Source organism: Bidens hawaiensis, unplaced genomic scaffold (genome assembly GCF_021521415.1).
Source record: "Bidens hawaiensis isolate Kalapana, Puna unplaced genomic scaffold, B.hawaiensis_p1.1 tig00017563_1, whole genome shotgun sequence".
In the NCBI taxonomy this organism is placed as follows: domain Eukaryota; kingdom Viridiplantae; phylum Streptophyta; class Magnoliopsida; order Asterales; family Asteraceae; genus Bidens; species Bidens hawaiensis.
Window position 1 is genome coordinate 270,635 of NW_027492653.1, and position 18,923 is coordinate 289,557.

General features: G+C 36.5%; 1 pseudogene across 1 annotated transcript; it reads right to left on the minus strand.

The window, feature by feature from the left end:
- Nucleotides 1-4,963: 4,963 nt before the first annotated feature.
- LOC143554153 (3-ketoacyl-CoA synthase 19 pseudogene) lies at nt 4,964-6,602 on the minus strand (annotated as a pseudogene). The gene is made up of 2 exons (XR_013138942.1): nt 5,865-6,602; nt 4,964-5,598 (listed from the first exon to the last, which is right to left on the minus strand). The product of XR_013138942.1 is annotated as a 3-ketoacyl-CoA synthase 19 pseudogene (transcript).
- Between the last annotated feature and the right edge of the window lie 12,321 nt (nt 6,603-18,923).

The window sequence follows — 18,923 nt, forward strand, 5'->3', positions numbered from 1 at the left end:
AGTCTACTACTTGATGAACTAAGTGGACAAGCTTTAGACCTTGAGCTTTCACTAATCTTGCAATTACTCTCCTCACTTTTTTAGATACTTTATTAAAAACTAGTTACTACATAGAACTGATTCTGGCTCTGGCTTGTCGACCCTAATCGGTTCTATCGGTTTGGGTTTTACAAATCCCAAAACTGGGTTCAACTTGAACTAGTTCCTCTATGACCCGGGTTTAACTACTTTGACCATAATCTGGTTCGGTTCCAACAATTCAACTCGAGTTGGTTTAGATTCTTTGATATGAAATGTGCACCTTTATCTCTACCCTTGTTATTAAGCACATATTATTATAGTTGAATTTGAAATTAATCTTTAAAAAGCTTGAAGTAACCATAAATCAAACATAGATAATAACATACACGATATATCAGTACAACATAATAAACGTGTCTTACTAGATAACCTCCTTTAGTAATAGTATGAATCTAAAATATGACTTGTTTTCAATGTCAATTTCTGTTACTTTTGGATAGGGCCGGCTGTGGAGGCCTAAATTAAAACAAGATTTTGTGGCCTTATCATCACAATCGTTAAGAAAAAAATTTGTTTATTATAGGTTCTGAACTCATAACCTATGCTTTAGTAACAACCAAGCCTACCACCACACCAATACATTACTTTGAGCTTACTTACCCGTTATAATATATCTATATATAAAGTTTTTTTGGACTCGAATGCCTTAATTAAGTGTGAGTCTAAAGCCCTAACTTGTTTTCGCTGTCCACGAGCCACCCCTACTTTTGGACCTCACTTTGTTATTTTAATCTTTATTTTTAATTACATTCGTAAATTTGTTTCGTTCATTTGTTATTTTCTAGCTTACCGGGACGCAACTTCAACTGCGTCCTTTATAATCATTCATTTTTCAAGTCATGAAAAATGTCCAACTTAATACATAAATAATAAAACTATAAATAATCACCTTCATGTTTATGTGTCCTTATCACTTCACTACCTAAATCCTCATTGCTTAGACTCAGTCATGACGAATCATTTTATTTTATAGCATCAAACAACTCTTCTTTATTCTAATAATTAATTTGTATCAAAAGACCTAATAAAAGGACTATAATTGTGAGCATCTTAAATTAAGAGGTCCAAAGACGAAGACTTTTGGCCCTCACAATATTCTTTTCTCCATGTTTGTTTAAACTTTAAAGCATGGCAAAACAAATATTAGCCCACCATACAATCTTCTTTATCTTCTTATAGTCACCAAACTTGACTTTCTTTATATATAAAAAAAGAATTGTGCAATCATGTGGTGTATTAGTATTACGATTATTTTTCAAACCGTTAGTTAACTTTACACTTTTCGTCCATGTCATTCACCAATATTATAATTATTTTTTTGATTTAAGTTAATATAAAATGATTAATATATCCTGGCTTATTAAATTATTTCCAGAAAGACCAAAACCCCTCACAAGTCCACGTTTCTTTGCCGGTAGTTGCAACTTCGTATTCACTGCGAGCAAAAAGGACTAACGGTACAGCTTGTTGCATGTTTGCCTTCTGTCTTGATGTAAATACTACTTTTTCATTAAAAAAATGATTTTATTTTAAAAAAGAACAGTTCTAAATGAAAGTCTCTACTCGACTTTTTTAATCCTTCTGGTAAGTGATCAACTTAGTACACCATGTCAACCGCACCAAACTCAACTCTAAGCACACCCTACGGCATATCCACCCTGTCCACAGTTGTCACCACATGTCAACTTCGAGCACACCCAAAGACTTAAGGGCGGAGATACCCTTTAGGGTACATATTCGCCCGAACCTAATTTTTTTTTCATTTTATTTAGCATGTATGGTACTGTATTTACGAACAAACCCCTTCTTTTTTGACAATTGAGTCGATTAGTTTTTGTTTTTAAATGAACCCATTGAATTATGAGCATTTGAGTAATTTTCTTTATAAAATCATTAATGATATTATTAAAACTATTTAGAGCATTTTTAAACAAAAGGCCCATTGAATTAATCAATTAGTGGGTTTAGAGATGCACACAGAACCCAGTTAACCGGTTTCTAATTGGTTCGTACTTGAAATTGTAACCGGTTACTAAACGGTCAAATCCTAACTGGTTACTTAACCGATCCTAACTGCCGGTTAGTAACCAATTTATATTATTGATTTCAAAACGGTTACAAACCGGTTAACCGATTTTTTTATTATTATTTTATTAAAAACTAGGTTTTCAGGTTATTAACCGGTTAACCGTTTCGGTCTAACCGGTCAAAACCAGTTAGTACCCGACCCAAAAAACCAGTCTAACCGGTTAATTCCCGACCAAAAAAAAAACCAAGTTAGCATATTAACCGATTTGTGCACCTCTAAGTGGGTTGCATGAATAGTCTATTAAAAATTGGCCCATAGGCCCAAATATTCAAAACATTCAATAGTTGCATCATTGCACCAACCTACCATGACTATTCTTCACCCTTGTTTCGACTAGTCCTCCTTGGCTCGATGCAAATCCGCAATCCAAATCGACAATCACAAATCGAAATTCAATGTGTAGCATTCAGTCAAATCCAATATGACTAAGACCAATCAAGGTTAGTTTTCCCCGTTCTTTTTTATGTTGCATAAATGTAGTAATGCTCTTGAAGTTGCTCTAGCTTATATCATTATATGTTTATATGTAATGTGTTTAGACGTTGCCAGATGCTATTGAAATTGTTGTGTTGAAAATTGTTCATTTAGGGGTTATTGTAGATTCTTTTTAAAAAAGACGACCAATTTTGATTTTTCATGTAGCGTTTCCTTAGAGAACAATTATAATATTATTTTTTTTTCAAATATCTTTATTTTTTCTATTGAAAGTTGACTATGCACTTTTATTATGATATTACATTTTTATTATGTGACACAACCCGACCCAAAAAAGTTGTCAGCAGATAGTACGTAATAAACCCAAGAACCGACTGAACCCATATAAAAAAGTTTCTGGCTTCATCACTACAGGGACCGTCCCACCCAAACCGCCCCATTTGAAATTTAATGAAAACATATTTTCTCAATTGATTTTGTTTATAACTAATACACAAAAGTTATCTAAAGTTTAAATGCTTGTGAAAATATATTTAGAAAAATGACTTGCTACAGTTAAATTTGTCAAAATAAGATGCTATAATCTTTTTTTTTATTTTCACTTAATTGCCGTTCCATTGAAATTGGACTAACCTAAGGGGTAACAAATTATTATCGACTATAATATAACAAATTTGAGTCTAGTTACTTTTTATATCTATGGCACAATTAGTCTGGTGTTCTAAGAGCATGACTAATGGAAGATGAAGATGTTGCGATTATGGATGTTTTTACGCTTAACGCTACCGTTTGTTAAGTACAGTGGATCCATGGGATCAATGGGCATTTCTTTTAATAAAACAAGAATTCGTAAACATATAAATTAATATGGCATGAGAAATTCCATACTTGACCAGACTTTGTACTGTCAAGCTTCTATATTATACCGTCATTTGGGTTTAAAAACATACACATTGTTTCCAAGATATGATCATTTATGTGATCACTTTGGTAGATGACACTTTAAATTGTTCACATACGGATTCTACATCCCACTGGTCAATGTTTATGTGTATGTTATAAGGCAACTAACTTTAACAATGCGCATGCGAACACGCAAAGTAGAAATGATCATGTGCACAATATAATCTTTTACTTATCATTCAACTAAAATGTGACGACCTTTAACAGTGCGCGCGCATGTGAATGTGCAAAGTAGAAATGAGGGATTCTAACTACAAAATCTCTATCATCATTCATCTTACATGGAAACTTTGAGTTTTTGAAAAGTTCCGATCCTTTAACATGGGCGTCTTTATAAATTAAGTTTTCATAAATTGAGAAAAATAAAAAGCGATAGGAGATTATTAAACATGGGATTCTAAGAATGAACGCCTTTCTGTTCGTGTTCGTATCTATCATTGTTTCTGGAACGGAATGAACTTGTTCTTGTACGCTATTCAACGCTTTTACATGTAATGGACCTTGTACGCCAGATTCTTGCATTATTTTTCTATGAATATATATACTTTCTAATATGTAGTATATATGTTCACGTGTTAATTACCTCTGATTTTTCTTTCTAATTTAGAGCACACCAACTTGCATTGCGTTGTACATCATCCAACTACTGTTTTGTGAATACTGGATTCTAAAATTTTGAATGCATGTTACAAAAGGTTTGATTTATTTCACAGAAGTAAATGACTCCATCAACTTGCATCTAAATATAGTTGTATGAATTGCCCCCACTAAGTTTCTGAAACATTGATGTCAAGCCTTTATTAGTTACACACAACCACTTTGCATTTCACAATATTATTTACTTTTTACTATTAATAAAATGTGACTTACAATAAAAAAAAATGCTTATAATTGGCATATACTTAACGAGCTAAGAGCATCCACAATGATAATGTTTATGGGCGCGTCCGCCCAAGGAGGCAGGCAACAAACAAGCACTTTTATACATAGTTTGAGACATCGAATGAATGATCAAGACATAAGTGTGACGTAGTCCAATTCGTACACATAAGTAGACACGGGTTTATTAAAACTTTGCTAATTACAAGTAGTCAACAGCTAATAAGACCAGTTGGTCACCAACTTAATTAAGTTATCATAAAGTACTTAAATTTATTATAATGTGAAACAATATATCTTGAAATAACAAGTGTAAAAGAATCTTTTAGACTTGTTATTTCAAGATATATTGTTTCACATTTTAAAAAGATTATACATATATGGATATGTAACTCAAGAAACCAACTGGAAAATGTAAAATATATGCCATTTGACAACTTCTGAACAATTAATTACGTGACATGATATTGATACTTCAAACTCAATAATAATGTGATTAATATTTGAAAATATGGCCTAGATAAAACCAAGCATCTTGGCTATATCCTCAGGTTTGATAAATCCCACAGCTTCTTCATTGATCCATCCATACTTTTCCAGAAACGGGTTCGTCATCTTCTTCGGTGGATAGCTTTCGATAATATCTTCCCACACATTCGGTCGATCCATGTCTCGGGTTACCTCCCAGACACAGTGTTACATTTGAAACCCGCACCCAAACTGATCATTAAAATTCTATCACCTTTTTTCAGTCTTTTCTTTGCCTCCATGTACCCTAAAACATACCACAACCCGCCCGCCGAAGTGTTGCCAAAACGATGCAACGTCATTCGAGCGGGTTCTAGATCATATTCATCTAGCCCAAGATTCGAGCCCACTTCATCAATCACAGCTCTTCCACCAGGGTGTATGCAGAAGTGTTCTATCCCGGATTTGAAGTTAATCTTTGAGCCAGCTTTTCTTGTTGTGTAAAGAATTATCTCCCAAAATGGAAGCACTTTCGGTAAAAGCACTCGGAAGTTCCTAGATAAAGATCGAGCCGCAGCTTTCGTGAGCAGTTTCGTTAATCGAAAGCCTCCATATCCTTCATCATCTTCTACTTGCATACAGCAATTGTACGCGTCATCGTTGGAACCAAAATGTGTTCTCACCTGTTAGACACAATGTAATTGACAAATGTTAAAGGCGGATTATGTAAATATATTTTGTAAATATGAGTTAAGTATATATAACTACAAACCCTAATTACAATAATATATTTACATAATACACCTTTAACATTTGTCTAATTAGGGGGTGTAATTAGGGGGTGTATGTTCAGTAAAAATGGTGTAAAGGGGGTACGTTTAGCAGCACCCTTATCAATATAATTTACTAATTACGCTTTCATTACACACACTTAAGAGTTTAACGTTACCAAACAATTCAGCTTCAAAATGGCTTGATTCTTCCGAGCCCTATCGCTCGTTAAAAGCATTGAACAACCTCCTACGCGGAAAATACAGTTAGAAAGCATCATAGACCTTTCTCTCCCACAATACCACTGACCCGCCATCGATTCCGAGCTCACAACAATGGCTAAACTCTTCTTATGTGTCTTGAACAGGTGTTGAACAAGATCAATTGCTATTAAACTCGCGCTACACCCCATTCCCGAAAGATTAAACGCCTTAACATCCGCCCGCATATTGTAATGATTTATGATTCTAGATGTTAAGGAAGGGACTGCTGACAGTAAAGACACATTCACCACAAGTATATCAACTTCAGATGGTGATATATTCGACCTAGCGAAAATATTATCAAGCGTGTCATAAAATACCAATTCGAGTTCTGATAAACAATCGACGTGTTTTGGGCTTTCTTCCTCGCCCAAAATGATGTTTTTCGGGCCAAATGTTTCTTCACCGAGGCCCGAATTAACAATGGTTTGTAACAAGAATCTGTAATCGTCAATACGAAGATTCTTGTTGCGCGCAACAATTTTCGCACGCTCTTCCGTGCTTAGCTTCATCTCCTTGTTCCCTTTGTAGCATTCGTAGTTGAGCATGTAACACGTTTCGTCTCGACGGAATATTAGTTTTGCAAAGGCAAAACTAACAAAGATAGTAAACAAAAGCATAAATGCTATCAAGAACTCCATTGCAGTTTGTAAATGGAGCTCTAGAGTGAGGTGTATTTGAAGTATTGTTTTTCTTGTAACTCTTGCTTTCCTAGGGGTTTTTATAACTATAACATTAAATATCAAGCTGGATTCTAAATAATAATAATAATAATAATAATAATAATAATAATAATCAAAGAATTCGGATTTGACCATGTCTTTTTATTTATTATTTTCAACGTTTGAGATTGTTCCCACTTTTATAGGGCATCTTCAGACATGTCTAGGTAACATATAATAGTAGTCTAGTAGAATACACCAAACACTGAATCTACTTTTGGATTATATGTATGTACTATGAAAGATGATAAACCTACAAAACTATTTCTTAACATGTTATTATTTATATTTTGGCTCTCTACTTTTAAGTCGTTTTTTATTGTATAATGGCATTTCAATGTTGATTTGATTTAGAAATAGTTACAAACTTAAGAAGTTATTTTTCAAGAACATATATAATACTATCTCCTTTTGAATGACCAACGAATCATACAAATTGACTACGGACTAAATTCATTACATAAGATACACTCACATTTTAATACAGAGAAAACCCTCACCTAAGGTCAACGCCATGAATACACTCGCCTGGAGGCATAACAGTACGGTGAGATAAAACTCGTTCAGTTCAATGATTCAACTAGTGAATGCTGCCTACTCGCTTAGTCTCCCATCTGAAACCGAGCGATATGGAATATGGCTGACATATCATGTATACACGTACACCATAAGACAATAGCACTTGTTTAAGGAAGATTAAAAAAAAGAAAATAAAATAAAAGAAAGGTAATATGATTATATGATGTGAATGTAGAAGATAGGAGCTTCAAGTTCAAACCCCACTTTTAGAAATGGGAAAAAGGGGGGGGGGGGGGGGTGACTCAAGACTGGGGATCATTGTGATCTTCAGTTCGATCATGAGGGCGTCCGAGTTTTACCACCAGTGGGCTTTCGGGCGGATGGGTTTTCCCCGAAACTGAATATAAATTGGAGACGCTTAAGGGCTTCGTACGGCTATGTTGGGTCACCCTGTATGAAATACCTAAGTATTCTATTTTTGTTGGTCGTTAAAAAAATTGTAGAAGATAGGCTGGATATAGGAAGTTAGGACACAGTGAGAACCACCACCCTAATAATAAGGGACTAATCTCCACTTGTGTGGTCCCTTCTCTTCTCTTTAAAGAGGCTACCTATGGCTTTTGTGCTAGCTACACACGATGTTAGTTTACCCTCCGTATGGATGTTAATCAATGGGGCATTCAGAGATTCAGCTGAATCCATATATAGATCTTCTAATTAATGGTTTATTTAGATCGCCCTATTCCCTCTCACCGGAAAACCCTAAGGGGATCCGGCCGCCGCCACCCTACGGGGAAAACCCTAATCTCCCACCTTCACTCTTCCCTCTCCTCCACCACACCTCAGCCTCCACCACTCCACAGTCGCCACCATCCGACCCAGCCGGAAAACCAGAAAACCCTCCACAGTCGTCGGAAACCCCTCTCCACAGCCACCACCACTCCACAGTCGCCGGAAAACCCTCTCCTCCACCTTCACTCTTCCCTCTCCTCCACAGTCGCCGCCAACCGACCCAGCTGCCCAGCCTCCACTTCGACGATCCTCCACCCCGCTGCTTTGACCACGATCCACGGCGGCATGGATTCAGAAGAATGGGAACAACCACGTAATCGGAAAGGGAAACGGAATGGTCATCAGGCTCAAGGTAATAACAAGGTTTTATCGAAGTTTTTTGTCTCAAATCTTCCCCCAAAGTGTTCTTCGCAAGACTTAAAAGATGTTATGGGTAGCTTTGGTCGTTACGAAGGTTCCTATATAGCTAGGAAGCTGGATAAATGGGGCAAGAGGTTTGCTTTCGTATCGTTTTCCGAGGTGAAAGATGTCAAACGGTTGGGAGATGAGTTATCAGACGTATGGATCGGTTCGTATAAGTTGTTTATTGCGATTGCTCGGTTTGTGGATGGTGAGAATCTACATAGACCCGACTCTGGTAATAGGAGGAAGACGGCTTCGGTTCCTGTTAATAGCCATGCAAAACCTAGTGGTCAAACAAACCCTAGTTCCGAAGGATCCGATAGGAATGGGGTTCCCTATGCATCAGTTGGTAATGGGCGTTCCTTTGTTGATTCTTTGTTAAATCGGAACAAAGTAGATGAGATTAAGGTGGATGATTCGGTGGAACGGTTTTCTCATTGGAAGGGATGTGCTCTTACGGGGAGGGTGGTGAATCTTCACACGTTAACTTCTCTGAAAAAGTTGGTTCGGAAGCATGGTTGGAGATCATTAGAGATTAAGTATCTGGGAGGGCTTTCAGTGGTGTTGGTATTCTACGTTAGTGGGGATATGGATGCCTTCCTGAATGACAAAGACAAATGGTCAGACTGGTTTGAGTTTTTAGAACCTTGGTCTGATAGAACTAGAGTGGAGGAGGGTCGGATCGCCTGGCTCCAAGTTCATGGGGTTCCGGCTCAGTTGATGTTAGACGAGGTATTCGATTTGATTGGAAGCAGATTTGGCAAGGTGGTTCAATCGGCTTCCTTATCAGGTGAAGAGAACAACTTATCGTATGCTCTCATCGGTGTGTTGAGTAAAGAGTGCAAACGGATTGTGGATCGGGTGGACATTAATTGGAGGGGAAAATTTTTAAAGTGTGGGTGGATGAAGATGTTGGGGAATGGATACCGGAATGTGTAGTAGAGTATGAAGAGGATGATGGTTCCGTTTTACCGGAGGAGGATAAGTGTGATGATAATATCGTGCAGGATGAGTTCCATAATGTGCATCGTGAAGAGGGCGAATGTTCTCAAGCTAATGAGTTTTCTGTCAGGGAACATGTTGTTAATGGGTTGGATGGTTGTGTGAACGATAATTCTAACGTGATGGTCGGGGAGTTTTCGAACTCTTATGATCATTCTAATGAGGAGGCGGTCGAGAATGGTAACGTTGATAGTACTAATGTTTCTATGTTGAAAGGCAAGGGACATAAGAAGTTCAGACGGAAGTCTTTATTTTCTAATCGGAGTGGGGGTAGTGGTTCTAGGGAGCGTCCTAAGAAGAGACCAAGGGAGGATAAAGATATGTTTGATCTTGATAGGTTTATCGGTATTATGCACGTGCCTTCGGATGTTACTAGGGGTATCGAGACAGGTGGTGAAGGAGTGTTCTTAACACCGGATCTTAACAAAGGGATGTCTACTAATACGGAGGTGGTTCGAGACATCGAGGGAGAGACTGCGGAGCCCTCGATGATTGGTAGAGGTATTGATCCGGTGCAACACCAAGGTCCGATTGAGGTGGAGTTGGAGAAGACCATTGAGTTGAGTAAGGCGTTAGGTGTTGAGAATTTGCAAGATTTTGTTTCTAATGTTAAAGAGGTTCTTGTTTCCGAAGGCTATCAAGAAGGTGTTCAATGAAAGTTTTTTCTCTGAACATTCGTGGGTTAGGGAGTTCTAGCAAAGCCGATTGGATTCGAGGTCTTCGAGTCCATCATGAGGTTAGTTTTATTGTTTTACAAGAGTCGCAATTTGTTTCCTTTGATTCTGTGGATGTGGGACGGTTTTGGGGTTATGGTGAGTATTCTTTTGATTGGGTTCCTTCGTCTGGAAGGTCGGGTGGGTTATTATCGATCTGGGATTCCCAAGTCTTTCGTATGGAAATGGTGGTCAAGAATAATAATTGGCTTCTAGTTTCGGGCACTGTGAAAGGAAAGAGTAGCTTGTTTCATATTCTCAATGTTTATTCTCCTCAAAATCTAGTTACTAAACGAGCACTTTGGGGGGAAATTCGTGATTTGATCGGGGAGGGTAATGGGAGGTGGATTGTGGCAGGAGATTTTAACTCGGTTCGGTGTGCCGAGGATAGGCGGAATTCTTTGTTTAATGTGGGTGAGGCCAATGAGTTTAACGATTTTATTGATGATTCGAATCTTCACGAGTACTCCTTGAAAGGGAGGCGTTTTACTTTTGTTGCAGGAAATAAATTAAGCCGTATTAACAGAATCTTCGTTAATTGGGATTTCTTTATGGAATGGCCGTGTGCGGAGTATATTGCTCTCGAAAGGAATAAGCCGGATCATAGTCCGTTGGTTTTGAAAATTGGTTCTTCCAAGAACTATGGTCCCAAACCGTTTAGGTTTTTCAATTCATGGCTTGGTAGAGAGGATTTTGGGACGTTGGTTAAAAAGACGCTTGTTGATGGCTCGTTTCATGGTTCTCCGGACGCGAGATTGTTGTATAAATTTAAAGCTTTGCGTAATGCTATCACTAGATGGGCGATCGATTGTAAAGCCAAAGAAAAGGAGGAAAGGGTTTTATTGGAGGAAGAGTTGCGTGATTTGGACCAAACCATGGAGGTCCGGGATTTGTTGGAAGAAGAGACATGGTCTTTAAGCGAAATTAAAAGACGGCTAGGCGAGTTGGATAATCATTATTACCGGGATTTGAAGCAAAAGGCTCGGTGTAATTGGGCGATTCATGGAGACGAAAATTCTCGATTTTTTCACGGTTTTATTAATAAACGTAAAGCTTCAAATTATTTTCCGGGTTTGGAAGTGAATGGGGCGTGGGAAACAAACCCGGTTCTCATTAAAAAGGAAGTTTTGCGTTTCTTTGCTGGTAAGTTTAAAGAACCTATTACACATCGGCCTCGGTTGATTGGATATGGGTTTTCGGTCTTGTCTTCGGTGGAGGCGGATTTTTTGATCAGTGATTTTTCCGTGCATGAGATCAAGAAGGCGGTTTTTGAAGGCGGTGGTGACAAAGCTCCTGGGCCGGATGGTTTTAATTTTAGGTTCATTCGGTTTTTTTGGGAGTTGTTCGAGAAGGATTTTGCGGATATTCTTGATCATTTTCATAGGGTTAAAAGTTTTTGCTCGGGGGTTGGTTCGTCTTTTATCACCTTAATTCCTAAGGTAAACAATCCGTCTTCTTTGGGGGATTTTAGACCGATAAGTCTCATTGGTTGTATTTTAAAGACTGTGTCGAAGGTGTTAGTGAATCGACTCAAAACGGTTATGAATAAGATTGTCTCAGAGCATCAGTCGGCTTTCTTATCCGGGAGATATATTCTTGATGGCCCTTTGGTGGCTAATGAGGTTATTGCTTGGGCTAAGAAGAGGGAGAGAAGAATTTTTATGTTCAAGATTGACTTCGATAAAGCCTTTGATAATGTGAATTGGGAGTTCTTGTTGTCGGTTCTTTCTCAGATGGGTTTTCCTTCGGTCTGGTGCGATTGGATTAGTGGTATCTTGTTGGCGACCAGATCATCTGTTCTTGTTAATGGATCTCCTACATTCGAATTTGGGTGTCATAAAGGCATTCGTCAAGGTGACCCGCTATCGCCTTTTCTTTTTATTATTCTGATGGAGGCTTTTTCAGGTATGTTGAAACAAGCCTGTGATTTAGGTGCGTTTCATGGTATTACTCTTCCTAATGAAGGTCCTACTTTATCCCATCTTTTTTATACGGATGATGCTATGATTATGGGAGAGTGGTCTTCTTTTAATTTTGATAACTTGAAACGTATTCTTCGCATATTTTACTTGTGTTCGGGGCTAAAGATTAATCTCCATAAATCAGTGTTATTTGGAGTAGGTGTAGAAGATGGTGAGATCGATATCCAAGCTGGTTTCATGGGTTGTAAGCCGGGTAGAATCCCGTTCTCTTATCTAGGGATTATGGTTGGCGCTAACATGAATAGGGTGGTTAATTGGGAACCGGTTGTGTCCAAGTTCAAGAAGAGGCTATCTAAATGGAAAGTTAATTCGTTATCTATTGCCGGTCGGTTAACCCTTATTAAATCGGTGCTGGATAGTCTTCCCACTTATTATTTTTCGCTTTTTAAGGCACCCAAGAAGGTTACCAATGATTTAGAAGCTTTGATGAGAAGGTTCTTATGGGGTGGTTCGGATGATGTGAGGAAGATGTCATGGGTGGCTTGGGAGGTAGTCACCAAACCTATAAAAGAAGGGGGTTTAGGTATCGCTCGTTTAGAGGTTAATAATCAAGCGCTGATTACTAAATGGCTTGGGAGATTTCTAAATGATCATCACGCGATGTGGAGAAGAGTAGTGTTGTCTATTCACGGGTCCTCGCGCTGTTGGGGGCTTGCTCCGGTTAATAATGGGGTTCCCGGGGTTTGGAAGAATTGTGTTATGTTTTGGAACAAATTTAAGGTTGATGGTGTGGGTTTTAATAGAGTGATCCGGGCCACAGTTGGGAATGGTCGCCAAGTTCGGTTTTGGATGGATTTGTGGTTGGGTTCGGCGCCGATTATGGACAAGTATCCGTCCTTATATGCGGTAGAAAAACATAAAAATGTCTTGTTAGCAGATCGGTTGGTGGTCACTGGATCTTCTCGTCGCATTGTGTGGGATTGGCTTAGAGCTCCTTGCTCCCAACAGGAGGTGATCGAGAAACAAGAGTTGGAAGATCTCCTTCAAGGGGTGGTGATGGTTGACCGTGAAGATTCATGGTCTTGGGCGGTTGGTAGCTGCAAAGAGTTCGAGGTTTCGGCGATTAAAAGATGGATGGTGCGGTCCGTTGTGGATGCTGGGAGTTTCGGTTTCCAATGGAGCGATTGGGTCCCGAAAAAATGTAATATTTTTATGTGGAGGGCCGTTCTGGATAGTCTTCCAACCAAGCAGGCTTTAGCTTGACGTCATTTGCATTGTGACGATCATAGTTGCGCTTTATGTGAGAGTAATGAGGAATCGCTCGAGCACTTGTTAACCGGGTGTTTCATTTCTATGGCCGTTTGGAATGCGATTGGTTCATGGTGCAACATCCCTAGATCTTTTGTTTTTCATGTCAATGATTTGATGGAAGTGCATAAGGTTTGTGGTGCGACGGGGAACAAGAGATTGATTATTCATGGAATTGTCATCATTACTTGTTGGAGGATTTGGCGGGCTAGGAATGAAAAGATTTTTTCGGGCAAGAACACTAAGGTGGTAGAAATGGTTGCGGATATAAAATCTTTGGGTTTTCTTTGGTACAAAAATAGATCTAAGATAGGGGTAGTGGATTGGAAAAGATGGTGTTTATTTGATGTAACGTGATTGTTGTTTTTGGTTTTTGGATTTCAGCGTCTTTCTCCGTCTTGGTGATAGTCGTTGGTTGTGTTTGTTTTTAATGAAAGTCAATTTTCAAAAAAAAAAAAAATTAATGGTTTATTTATGGCTTTACAGTCCCTGTCCAACCTCAGAAAGATCTTCTAATTATGGATGTTAATCAATGGGGCATTCAGAGATTCAGCTGAATCCATATATAGATCTTCTAATTAATGGTTTATTTATGGCTTTACAGTCCCTGTCCAACCTCAGAAAGATCTTCTAATTATGGATGTTAATCAATGGGGCATTCAGAGATTCAGCTGAATCCATATATAGATCTTCTAATTAATGGTTTATTTATGGCTTTACAGTCCCTGTCCAACCTCAGAAAGATAGAATGATGATGCAACACCAATGAGAACATCTCTATTGGTTGGTTTTTATTGGTTCATACCAACCCAAAAATCACCAAAATCGTTGGGGTGGTTTGTTCAAACTAAAACCCAGTTTTAAGGCTTGATTTTTCAAACCATCAAAAATCACATATTGTAGATCCCAAGAATCACATCTTTCAACCCCCCCCACACACACTCACATACACATACACATACACATACACACACATATTTATATTTATAAAATATATTAAAATATTATACACATACATATATTTTACGTAATGGCTAGTTTAACGGTTAAATTTTTTAACGACTAGTTTTTTAATGATTTTATTGTCTATTTTACAATGCTTAATCGGAATTAAAAAAACATGACAAGAAGTCCTAGAAAAAAAAACACATTACAAGAAGTCCTAGACATCACAAAGAATCCTAGAAAAAAAAACCTTACAAGAACTCCTAGCAAAAAAAAAAAAACGTTACAAGAAGTCCTACTCATCCAACCCGTGTTTCACCATTATTTTAAAATAAAATTATAAAAGTTAAATATTTAATAGTATTGCGAAATTCTTATTTAAAATGAATGTAAAAGTAAGTAATGATATGAAAATGTAAAGATTGTTTGAGAAAACAGCTAGGTGTATTGTTTGTTAAAATAAAAAATATGATTTTTAAGAAAGCTGATGTGACTGTTTGAACTAAAAACTGTAAAATGGTCTTATAACTAACTTGTGTTAACAGATCAACTCTCACAGTCATGTAGATTTTTATAGCAACACTACATATTAAAAAAAAAAGAGGTTTAAATGACATAATAAGTCTTGATTATGCTAATAACCTATCCCAATGAACCTAATGATAAAATACCTAACAAATATTTAAGAATCTTAACATGCCAAACTTTTTATATATTATTATCTATAGCATTCATGTATAACCAAGTATTAATAGCACGTGCTCCAACTACAAGCAACCAGAATTTTAATAAGGGTCATGGTTATCACATCTCATAAAAATTACTTTGAACATATATGATAATAAAAACATTGTACTTTTTATTGTGAGGGTTTGCATGCAAGTGGTTAGGACCCATTTACTAATTGTATGCTGTCAAAAATTGAGTGAACATGCATTAAAGCACTTTCATCTGCCACATACATGAACATTTAATCTAAACCATGGTCGCAAATTTTTTACCTGCTTCAGTCAAAGCTGTCTCAGGCCCCATACAAGGGGCTCGGCCGATGTCGCTAGGTTTCGGTTAGGGCCTGAAATATTTTAACAAAAATTATATATATTATTTTTTTTAACCTTAATTAGTTTATTGTGCTAAAAATGACTAAAAGAAAACCAATATGGGCAAATATATATATATATATATAAACAAGTACATTATACATTAAACAATCTAGTAGTAAAGTTTGGCCCTCGTATTGAAGTAGTAGAATTATCGTCAATCATTTGAGAATTTTTGTTATATAAAGGTCATTTTTAGTACTCGTCCTAGACACTTGAAATCCCAATGACACCCCTGGCTTCAATATATCCTTTTTGTTAAATTACCATCATCTGAATTAGTCATTTTTATTATTGAGTAGGGCTTTTCTAGACAGGTGGGTAATTTTCAGATCGGTTTTCTTGCATAAATTAATTTCGTTTCAAAGATGGACTATACTATATATATAATGGGGTATTTGCAATAAAAAAAAGCGGTGAGAAATTTACTAATCTTAAGTGTTATCAGCAAAATAGTATCCTATAGCATTAAATACCATAGTAGAGATGTCTAACACATCAGGAAATGAGAAACCGAAGTTGATATAGGATTGATCATGTAGAATTGTTCAATATTCTATTCACTTGCGTAAAATGTAGAGAATATTTCTGCATTTAAATTAAATAATTATATCAAGTTAGTTGAAACTATTTTGCATATATAGAATTTGATTATTAATATTAATGTGTTATTATTATTATTTTGCATGAACCACAAACAAATAGTGTATTTGCTTCATAGTTGTGCTTAGACTGATCTGAGTTGTATGCATTTTATGAAGACCAGATTACCTTACTTATTAATTATTGTGAAACATAATGAAAATACTCTGTTTATATACTTTTACATTGGTGTCTTTCACATCGATCAACAAATAAATAACAATTGTAAAAATCCTATAAATATTTGTATATAGTATATGGTATGTTAACTGTTATAAGACGGTAATATATACAATCAAATAATAAGATATGTTTCTCTTGATCACTATATATATCTTAAAACAAAATATACAAATATTTATGTGCTACTTCTTTATTTAAAATTGATTTTTTTAATTAATGAGCACACCCTATAGTTATATACTTTTATTATACATGTCTAAACCTTTACAACAACAACATATGTTCCCTCCTATAGTAATTTTTCGATCTATAAGACGCAAAACTTTGTTTTTAGTAAAATCGGGTTTGTTATCTAAAGGGGCTTGTGACACACTCACACACACCTATCTAAATTTTTTGTAATAATTAAAATAGATATAGGCAAAGATAAATATATATTTACGTTTTGAAAGGCATTGATACACAAATTTGCGTAAGTAATATTGAAAAGTGAAAGTTGTTTAAACAAAATTAATAAATGCGAACCCCACCAGAATCTACTCGCCCATAGCATTTTCTTGCTAGTACACATGTTAGTGGCCACCAATAATTTCATATTTTCTTTTAGGTAGGGGTACTTCAATAAGTTTGATATGTCCACAAAATAAAAATAAAAAGCTGAACACCGTCGGAAAACTTAAATACATGAAAGATTGGTAGGATTTGGGCAAAGATTGGGGTTCGTGTTAGACATTGTATTGTTTTATTTAGATGGTTATTTTAATGAATTCTTATTGTTTGATGTACCAATTTTATTTTATTCAATACTTACATACTGTTGCGGGGTTTGATTTTGAAACCCTAGGCGTGGAGGTACTAGGTAGGGTCTTGCATGCTCTATTGGTGTAATGTGGTTTAGAAGAGAATTAAGGGTTATCACGGTTTTTATATGGCACCTGAAGAAGGTCATTATTATCCAGGAAGCAGTGGCGGAGCTATCTTTACGGGACCGGGTTTGCCCGAACCCGGTCTATTTTGGTTTTAGATAGAACGTATAGTATCGTGTAACGACCGAACCCATCTTTTTCAGTGATCGAACCCATTATCATTTTGAAATGAAAGGAAGAGAACACTGAAGATAGATAGTCAAAGTCGTGTTTTCAGTTTTCACGCCGTTGGACCAACTCTAGTTCTAAATAAATAAAGACAAATGAATGTTTAGAAAAAAATCCTGGTCTCCTGAAGAACATTGACAACACACATAATTAAATTCAATAGTTTATAGCAATTTTATAGTATTTCTTTTTTTTCTATAAATTGTTTCCTAGTATATTTATTTTAGAATTTTTATGATGAAGCTATATCTTTTTTATTAGTTAATGAATAACCATGATAAGTTCCATACGATGATACTTTTTGTTATTGTTAGAGTAATCGGTTCGGTTAACATTCGACTATAAGGCATCATTAACTATTCTTTCACGGCATCATTAAACAAGAAAGAAAACAAAGTTAAAGAAGTCAGATCTTACTTGGATCATAAATCAAAAGAAAAGTTAAAGAATAGTGGAGGACACTCATCTCGAGGAGTTGATATCTCTTCTAGATTTAGTTTCTTTGAGTGATTCGGATGATAAATGGATTTGAGAATTGGATTCTGATGATGCGGTCTCGGTTAAAAGAGTCAGATCTTACTTGGATCGTCAGAAGTTGCCAGAGGGTAACATCCCTAAGAGATGGAATAAATTCGTGCCAAGGAAGGTTAACATCATGATTTGACACCTGCTTCTAGATCGTCTATCAACTAGATTTAATTTAAGTCGTAAAGGTTTTGATATTCCTTCAATATTATGCCCAATTTGTTTGAATTCAGTGGAAGTTTTGGATCACATTTTTGGAGGGTGTCACCTTGCTTCAAAGATTTGGAATGCTATCGGTTGTTGGTTGGATGTGTCTCTTCCGGGGGATAAAGGGCCTAAAAGTATTTTAGAATCGTTGGATTCTTCGGGATGGGTGAAAAAGAAAAAAAGATGTTATTGAAGTGATTATCTATACGACATGGTGGACTATTTGGAGAGCTCGGAATGAAATTATTTTTGGTCAACCCAATGATAACAAAGACACTCTATTTGATTCGATTGTTTCAGTTTCGTATTTGTGGTTATTATCTCGTAATTGTAAGTTTTATTTGAACTGGGTGGCGTGGCTCAAAAACCCGTTACTTAGCATGTAATTTTTGTTTTGTCCCGGTTAGGTTTTTCTTTCCGGGTGTGGTTTTTATTTCAAGTTTGTCTTAAAAAAAATAACTTTGAGTTTATGTATTGTTATCACAACTTTTTGTTGATTTATGAGAAAAAAAATTATACAACGGCTTATATTTTTAGTACTCGTTTGGGGCACCGAAGTCTCAAAGACAGTCCTAAATAAAGCAAGGACCAAAAAACACCGAACCCATAGAAAACAAAACCTGGCTTCGCCACTACCAGGAAGGGTATTAAGATGGTGGTTAAAACAAAGTTTATCTTTGCTTAATTCATCTTTGCAAAAGCTTGGAACAACTTTAATTAGAAAAAGATCGGCTGGCAGTGTTTTAGCTCTTCTTGATGTCACCAAATTCACTGGTGCTACTCAGCTCTTATTTATCAGACTTTTTGTTGAATATTATTATTGTTATTGTTAGGAAAATTGGTTTTAAATAATCCCAACTATCACCTATTGGTAAATAGCAGGCCCAACTTTGTATTT